Here is a 9,068-nt window from a genome sequence, read left to right on the forward strand (position 1 = left end):
CTGGGAAAAATTAAATATTTAAGTTTTATTTTCCAATTGCAAAAGTAGCCTGAGACGATTTACATATAAGTCGTTCAGCTTTAATAAAATATTAAAATTTTTGTTTTCCCGGAGACGACTTACTGGTAAGTTATCCAGGAAAAATCAAATATCTGACACAATTCGGTCAAATGCAAAACTAACCCGTTTATCCTAGACGACTTATCAGTAAGTCGTCTAGGGTATTCTCTAGATTTTTTTTTAACAAACAAAGATGACGACTTACAAGTAAGTCGTCCGTTTGACCAGAAGACTTACCCGTAAGTCTTCTACAGCCAGACTACTTTCGGGTAAGTCTTCTACACGAATAGATCTGGAAAAAATTTCAATTTTATACTTTAAGCTAGTGAGATGACTTCCTTAGCACACAGAGTCTTCTCCAACCACCCAGAATCTCAAACGAAAGTAAAACCCATCAAGAATAGTATGCTTGAATGGCTCTATCAACCATAAAAACATTTTGAATCAAAAGCTTGAGTTTTTTGGATGAATATGGAGGCAAAGTGAAAGAGATATTGTTTTTAGTTCATAACAAGTGAGAAAGAGAGACTGTAAATCGATTTTAGGTGCATTAAGAGCTTCAAATTGGTTGTTCATGGTGGTTGGGGTATTGATGACAATGAAAATCTTGTAATTACTTGAAGATGATGAGGGTGAGAGAGTAAAAATGTCATTTTCGGAAAGAAAAAAAAATTTGATGGCATTTTCGTGAATTATATGAACTTGTGGGGTGAATAGGACAAAAGAAAAAACTAAGAAAAGCATGAGTTAGTTTTAAGTTTGACTTTGAGTTTTGAGTCAATCTTGCAAAAAGCCCAATTATTTTAGCTGATGTGGACATTCTATGGAGTCTCAAAATGTCCTTTTTATTAGTATAGATAGATTCAAATGGCCACCGGTAAAGGTATACATTTTTCAAAATATATACTACCTTTTTCTTGTTATATCTAAAGTTTAAAACCGATTAGACATCCGATTGTATGTTTACAGACGTATATAATATTAATCTACTAGGATGAGAATGTGAGACATGCGTAAAAATCATATATTCAAAGTAGCATTGTTCAATCTAGATTTTGGTTTGGTCTCGTTCAATATTTTGGTTTATAAAAATTAGATTCTATATTAAAATCATATATGTTTTGGTTTGGTTCACTTTATATACTGTCGATTTTTGGTTTATTCAATTTTTGTCTTGTCTCAGTTGAGTTTTTCGATATTTTGATTTATAAAAACTAGATACCATATTAAAATCATATTTATTTTGGTTTGGTTCGGTTTATATATTGTCAGTTTTTGGGTTATTCAGTTTTATACCAAAAAACTTAAACTATATTATCTTTTATTACATTTTGTCAATTTAATTTTGTATGATTAAAATAAAATTTATTAAATATTACTCTAATTTTTAAATAGAATGTTTTATATTATATTTAACTATTAAAAAAAAATTTAAATAAATTATAGTTATTATAGATTCATAAAAAGAAAAGAAAAATGATTAATAATATACTAAATTTAAGACAAACATATGTCGATTATTCAAATTAATGTCTTAAATATCAACATCATATAAATAAAATAAGCTACATGTATATAATTATGTTATGCCTTGCTATTTGTGGTTACTCGGAAGAATATAATCACATCTTTGATAAGTTTTGATTTCTATCTTCCATTCGTAAGATACGATCCTGCCAATTGTTGTAATTAAACATAAGCGGCTCTGTCAACACAACGCTGTCAACACAACGCTGTCAACACGACTTTCGTGGGAAGGTAATTTTCTAACAGTGGTTGAGAAAATCGATGGTCAGAGTAGTACCTATATTGCTCCCTATACCTGGAAATCACAGAACTAAATATTTTTTTTTGATAAAGAACACAAATGCCAAACTAAATATATTTTGACAGTAGATATTGTTTGACAGTTATGTTATTGTTACTATATCATATTTTTAATTTAATTATTATACCTTCGTAAAGGGAACTTTCTAAATGTGATTACATTACATTTACCTCTACAATAACATTGAAGAACTTTCTTAAATTTGTGCGTTGAATCTATAATCACATATATTTCTTGGGAAAGAAGCCTGTGGAAATTAATATGGAGTAATATTAGATTTATTACTGGAAACAAAATATATGAGATGCAATATGTATAATATATTACATAAATAATATTAAATGTCTTAGTTATTATTACCTCCGCAATTAGTCTATATGGTAACTGGTAAATAATTGTAATTGTGTATACCTGGAAATAAATGACCATAGGTTAAATAATCCAAAATTATATCATATTTCATATTTCGTATACATACATTCCCTGGCAATTAGATTTGGACAAACATATTTTCCAATGGATTTCTAGGCTGAGCCTGATACGTAAGCAAAATTAATAGCTTAAAATTAGGGGATAATTGGTAGCAAAAGAACAACTTACTTGCTGTTTTTTTCCAAACGAAAAACGTCACGCAGTTTTTATTTTTAATATCTATGTGACGAAAGAGTTTGAGGGTTGAACAAGTGGCTCCAGCTGCAGCTGAGAACGTCGAGGTGCCACCACCAAAGACAGCGGAGCCGGAGGAAACCACCGAGGCTCCCGTAACAGAAAACGAACTCCTGTAAAAGTAACGAATAAAGACGTGGTTGCTGAAGAAACAGAGAAACCAACTGAAGAGGCAGAGGAAACAAAAATGGAGACTGAGGAGATCAAGAAAGAAGAAGAAGCGGTTGTGGAGGAAGAGAAGAAGCCAGAAGCAGAGGAGGAGAAACCAACTGAAGTAGCTGCCGTGGAAACCTCCGCAGCTCCGGTGGAAGTTCCAGTGGAGAGGGCTGATGAGTAAACTATTTGCCACTTTTAAGTACACTACGTCTTGCTTTGTTGTTCGAGTCTATGACTCTTGCTTTTGCATCACTCTCCTGTTTGCTTTAAGCATCTTCAATGGTTTATTATAATGAATCCTCTTTAAATAAAAATAATAGATAACTTTCCTGAAACATGATCCAAAACTTTGTGACAGAATCCAACAATTCACATGAAGAGAATTAATGAGATCAAGATTACAGCTTTGTGTGCATATAATGATCAACCTACATGTCTAACGTCCTTGTTCCCGCAGCCAACATATCACTAACCAGATATTATAACTCCCATAATGTTAGAATTTAAGGTTTAAGCGGAAAACATTACATGACACTTTTGTCCCTTTTCAGGATTTGGATTGTCTCTTCTTTCCAGTGAGAAAATAGGCATCAACTCAGCCACAAGCTCCTTGTCATCGTGCTTCCTCACATACTTGTTTAAGAAAGCTTCATCAGTAATGGCCAAAACAGGCGACACTGGAGGGAGTTTATTTCCAAGCAATCCTTTAGACATGAGAGTTCTGATCACGTTACACCTTGGGACAGTCCTCTTCTCCAGGTTGTATCCAAGTACCGAAGGGTTTGAAACAACAGCATTTAGTGACCAATTCATCTCATTCACCACAAACTCAGTCTTCTTCTTCACTGTGTCTGCAGACAATCCAATGCACCTAGGATAACGTTTGAGGATCATTGCAAACTCGTCCTAGGCCTAGAAATGTCTCAAATGAGTTAACTATCCTCTCCTCTGAAACACCCATACACTGTGGAAAACTCCTGAACACTGAGTGAGCATATCTCGTCTTCAAGTAGTCCACAGTTCTGGAGGGTTTCAAACGTCTGACTTATCTTCTTCTCAGAGTGCGTCAGAGATAGTGGCCACATCTTAAGCATCTCCCATACATCTTCCACACCAAAGCCTAACCTCTTATAAACATTGACTTTCTCTTGTATTTTTTCCTCTTTCCATCCATACACAAAGCGCAGAGCGCCTAGAAACTTTGAGGAGGTGGGATCAAAACCCCTCTCAAGAACCTTGTTGAGAGACACTTGGAACCTTTCTTTCCCATAGACAAATGAGTAGCTGGCCCCAAGCAACCTCTTCTGAGGCACGCCTAAGTCTCTCAGAAGCGAAACGTTTCTCAGTTTGTTTCCCTGTGGCAAATAAAAGTTCCGGGCTTGGAACTCTTCTTGTCTGCTTCTATAACCTCTTAAACGAAATCGTAGTAGCTGCTTATGATTTTGTCCCCTGGAGTACCTAAGATTCTTGGAACTTTTGAAATAGGCACAGTAAGCTCCTCTAGACTGAAGAAACTGAAGCTTGGGACCAAGAGACTTGTCAGCATCTTCTATAAGCAACAGTGGGTAGTCTGTGACGATGGTGGAGATCTGAGAATCTGTGAACCCATGACTCTTGAACAGAATCAGGATTGCCCTTGTCCTCGAAACTGACATTCCTTGAGATCGAGTCAGCGAGTTTTTAAGTTAAACCCAATGAATCAACGAGGTAAGAGACAGTAAAGTTGTGACCTTTTCGAGACCTCACGTCAGTAGCAAGTGCAGCAGCAGAGGAGAAGAGACTGAATAAGGCAGATGCATTTGGTAAAGGGTTCACTGAATATCTCAAATTTACGACATTTCTGCAACTCGGCTGACCTTCTTCCATGGAGGATCGGAGGATACATACCAGCAAATACCTAGTTTCCCGTTTCAGTTAGAGGATAATTCTCTCTTTGATTTACAGAACTCTTTGAGAAGACGCCACATGAAGTCCCCTCGTTCATGTTCATCTAAGACTTGATGAATAACACGATATTGGGCCCTATTTGGGCCAATGGGCTTGAATTTTGAATATCATTTTTTCCTGGTCGAAACTCGATTTGTGTGTTTTAGGGTATTTTCTACGCATGTAATGCATAAAAACCGAAAACCGAACTGAAAGTGTACAGAAAAAGTTGAATCCAAATCCAAACCAAAGTTCACAAATAACTGAATGGTTCTAATATTGTAGAACCGAACTAGAACCAAACCGTATATGTACCTGAATATCTAAAATACAGTTTACATATCATAAATATTAATTATGTTTAATTTAAAATTACTTGATATTTACGCTGAAAAACAAAAAAAAAACTGTTTTTTTCACACGAATTATCCAAAATTAACCAAAAAAATGGAACCGAAAAAACGGAACCAAATTGGATCCAAAATTTTAATGGATGTCATTCGGTTCCTAAGATTGTTAAACGAACTGAACCAAAAGCGCATTTTCCCGCCAAAACCGCGAAAAAAAACATTTTCCCACAAAACCGCAAAAACACAATTTTTCGTCAAAACAAATTTTTCCGTCAACTGCAAAAAATAATATCCCGCCAAAATCCGTAAAAAAGTTTTCCCAAAAAACCGCGAAAAATATTTTCCTTCCAGAAACGGAAAAGGCAATTTTTCGTCAAAACATATTTTCCACTAAAACCAAAAAATATATTTCCCGCCAAAACCGCAAAACGCATTTTCCCGCCAAAACAGCCAAAAAAAATTTCCACCAAAACTGCGAAATTTTTTTTTCCCCCCAGAAACGGAATATGCACTTTTTCGTCAAAACACATTTTCCGCCAAAACCGAAAAAACACATTTCCCGCTAAAACCGCAAAAACACATTTCCTGCCAAAGCCGCGAAAAAACTTTTTCTCGCCAAAACTGCAAAAACGATTTTTTCCTGCCAAAACCGGAAAACCGTTTTTCCCACCAAACCCGTAATACGCACTTTTCCGTCAAAACCGCTCAAATGCACTTTTGGGCTAAACCTGTAAAAACGTATTTTCCGTCAAAACTTTAAAGACACATTTTTTCCGTAAAATCTGCAAAAACCCACTATCTCGTCAAAATCGTAAAAACGCAGTTTCCGTCAATAACCTCAAAAATTCACTTTTCCGCAAAAACCGTAAAACACATTTTTTCTGCCAAAATCGTAAAAAACTCAAACGTTATTTCTCATCCAAACCATAAATTACAATTTTCCGCCATAACGGTAAAAACGCTATTTTCCCACCAAAAAAATGTAAAAACAAGTCTATTTTAGTCATTTTATTAAAAGCCCACCTGGATACAGATGGAAGTTAAAAAATAAAAAGCAAACGGACATAGTTGCATTCATATGATCCATCTGGATGCATTGACGAAATACGGAAACGAACAACATCTGGATAAAGCATCTAGATGGAGTATCTGGATGCATCTTTTATATGTACAAACGAACATGGCCTTAATAGAATTTTTGACAAACCCCAAATCCAAAATTCATTTTACTTCCCAAAGTACAAACCCTAACTTTTCAATTTGTCTTGCCCATTATAGAAATCGAGACTCAAGAAGATCTCTATTCAAATATAGCAAACCATGTTATCATAAAGCTTAAAATTGGAATCATTAGTCGATTATTTTCTCTCTCCACCATCTTCATCTTCGATAATTCATTCAGAGGTGAGTAATAGTTCTTAACTTATATCGATTGTTTGATAACTTTGATTCCTTATTTGTGTTTATGTTAATGGCATAGTCGATTTTGATTTACTTATTTAATATATCTTACGTAGATGGATTCTTCTGCAACTCATCTACTAGACGAAGTAAATCATCAAACAATGGATGAAGACTTTTGCCCAGAAGAAGATGTACTAACACGAGTTCGGGTAATAAAGGAAAAAGAAACGAGAGAGATGAAGATGGTGGTTCTGGTGTCAGGTCAAGGAAGAAGACCAGGTCTTTTGTCTAGAATCATTTCAACAGGCTGCAAGACAACTACCACATATTTAAATGTCACTATTGTGGGAAAGAGATGAGTTGTCCAACCAAATCTGGGACCTAATCTAAAGAAGCATATAGTTGGTTGTAAGGCATATACGGCATGGAAGGCTGCAAATGCTTTCAAAGACCAGTCAGTGTTAACTCCTGCTGAAGAAGGTAACTTGAGTTTGAGTAAGGTGTCTAAGAAATTTTTCAAAAATGTTACCAATGAGTCAATAGTATTAGGCGAGTTACTATTAGCGTTTTTGAAAAGCTTAGCTTGGAAATCGGCCTATCACCAAGTATTTTTTAATTTCGGGTTGAAACGGGAAAGATGACAAACAAAGGAAGCCTTCCATTAGATGTCAGTACCAGATGGAAATCGGCGTATCCATTACCTCGCACAAAATCTACAATAATGAGATTGTTATCATCACTAGGAATTTCAGTAAGATAAGCTATGCACTAGGTCCTGGTCCTGATGAAACATTGAGGTTGAAAGCTTTGACTATGATGGGGAAATTAAGGAATTGGAATTCATTTTGGAAAGGAGCTGAAACTGAGAATAGTAAGTCTAGGAGCTGTCAAATGAATAATCTTATGATAGTTTCTAGTGTTTTTGACCCAAGAAAGAAGATGAACTTTGCTAACCTCTGCTTTGAGAAGCTTTATGGAAAAGAAAGCTTAGAGTATACTCCGCTTTCTGAATCACTTTGGATGTCATGAAGTGTTTATATGATGAGTACTGTCTTGTCGCTAGCACAAGTGGTGGAGGAAAATTGTGTTCACAGTCGCAAGGACGATCAATTTTCTCAAACCCAAGATCAAGATTGTGGTGCAGGTTTTGAGAGAAGAGTTCTTGGTAATGGTATCGGCTATGAAAGAATGGATATTCTCCACGAGGAGCTTGTACAAGAAACATGTACACAAGATTCTAGTAATGAGTTAGAATTGTATCTGAAAGAGAAAGTAGAGATTACAAAAGGTGTTCCTGGACTTCGAACCCACTTTGATGTTTTATCATGGTGGAGAAGAAACAATATGAAGTTCCCAATCATGTCTCTAATGTTGTTGGTATTCTTGCGGTTCAAGTATCATCTGTAGCATCGAAAAGTGCAATTAGCACTAGTGGGAGAGTCTTAGACCCGTATAGGAACTGATTGACACAGTTTATGTTTGAAGTGTTGGTCTGCTCAGAACAATGGTTGAAATCTGATATTTATATGAATGAGAAAGCCAGTAATACAATATAACTACTACTTTCGGATGTGGAGTTACAAGAAGATCTTATGAGAGGTATGATTTACCACTTTGAACTCTTTAAAATATGATCTTGATCCTTGAAGTTTTGAACACTTATGGTATTCTGTTTTTTTCTTTCTAAAGTCTGAAACTGAATGCAATGTACAGTAAGGAGTGGATTGTGGATGAGTGGAAGTTTCTGTCTCATCTATAGTATTAAACGGGAAAGATTCTTAAAAAATCCATCTACGAAAGGTTACTGCACCTTTTCATTAGACTTAACTTTTTTTGGTCTTACCATATATTTTTGTAACAATACGTTAATTACATTATACCATATACATACCCGGTTTTAACTCTAACCATAAAATCGGTAGCATTATACCATATATTTACAGATTACTAAAACATTATACCAAACCTATATCAATCATATTAGCCACCAACGACTTTTAAACCTGTCTCATTAATAACGTGACTGATCTAGCCCAATATACAGAAATTATGTCTTTCTGCTGACGTACGAACTATGGAACATTACACTCCACCTTGCCATTGATCAGACTTCTGTTTTTTTGAAAATGAAAAAGCTCCTTCGATGTCTCATGTTTGACCTAACATGTATCCTGAAGAAAAGATACAAGATGTCAAAATCTTATTCAAATGTCACTTATTCAAAAATCAAACATAACTTTGTTAAAGACCTATACCACCATAGTTTTGACACAATCATACAACATTCTTCATCACATAGTCTGTTATACAATCATACTGACATTCAAATACATCAAAACGTTACATCACATATGCAGATTATTGGAACAAATACATCTATATTATTAAAAGAGAAGTACCCATTTGAAAATGCTCTTACTTCATTAATTAAACTCCTTTTTTTTTTGCTTGTTTTTTTCAGTTGCATTTATGAAATATTCTAAAACGAATAAAACTGCTTAATTTATTATTTGTCTTTTCAGTTACATTAAAGAAATATGCTTAAATGAATTTAAACTTTCTATTTTATTGTTTGTCTTTTCCAATTACCTTAATGAAATATCCTTAAATAAATTTGGACATAATGTCATTTAATCAACCAAAAAAACTCATGAGTTATCCTTACGTGCATAATTTTA

General features: G+C 34.7%; 1 pseudogene; it reads right to left on the reverse strand.

Moving 5' to 3' along the window:
* Positions 1-3,103: 3,103 nt before the first annotated feature.
* On the reverse strand, positions 3,104-4,644 carry LOC106340579 (annotated as a pseudogene).
* Between the last annotated feature and the right edge of the window lie 4,424 nt (positions 4,645-9,068).

The sequence above is a fragment of the Brassica oleracea genome, chromosome C4 (assembly GCF_000695525.1).
Source record: "Brassica oleracea var. oleracea cultivar TO1000 chromosome C4, BOL, whole genome shotgun sequence".
Taxonomy (NCBI): Eukaryota; Viridiplantae; Streptophyta; class Magnoliopsida; order Brassicales; family Brassicaceae; genus Brassica; species Brassica oleracea.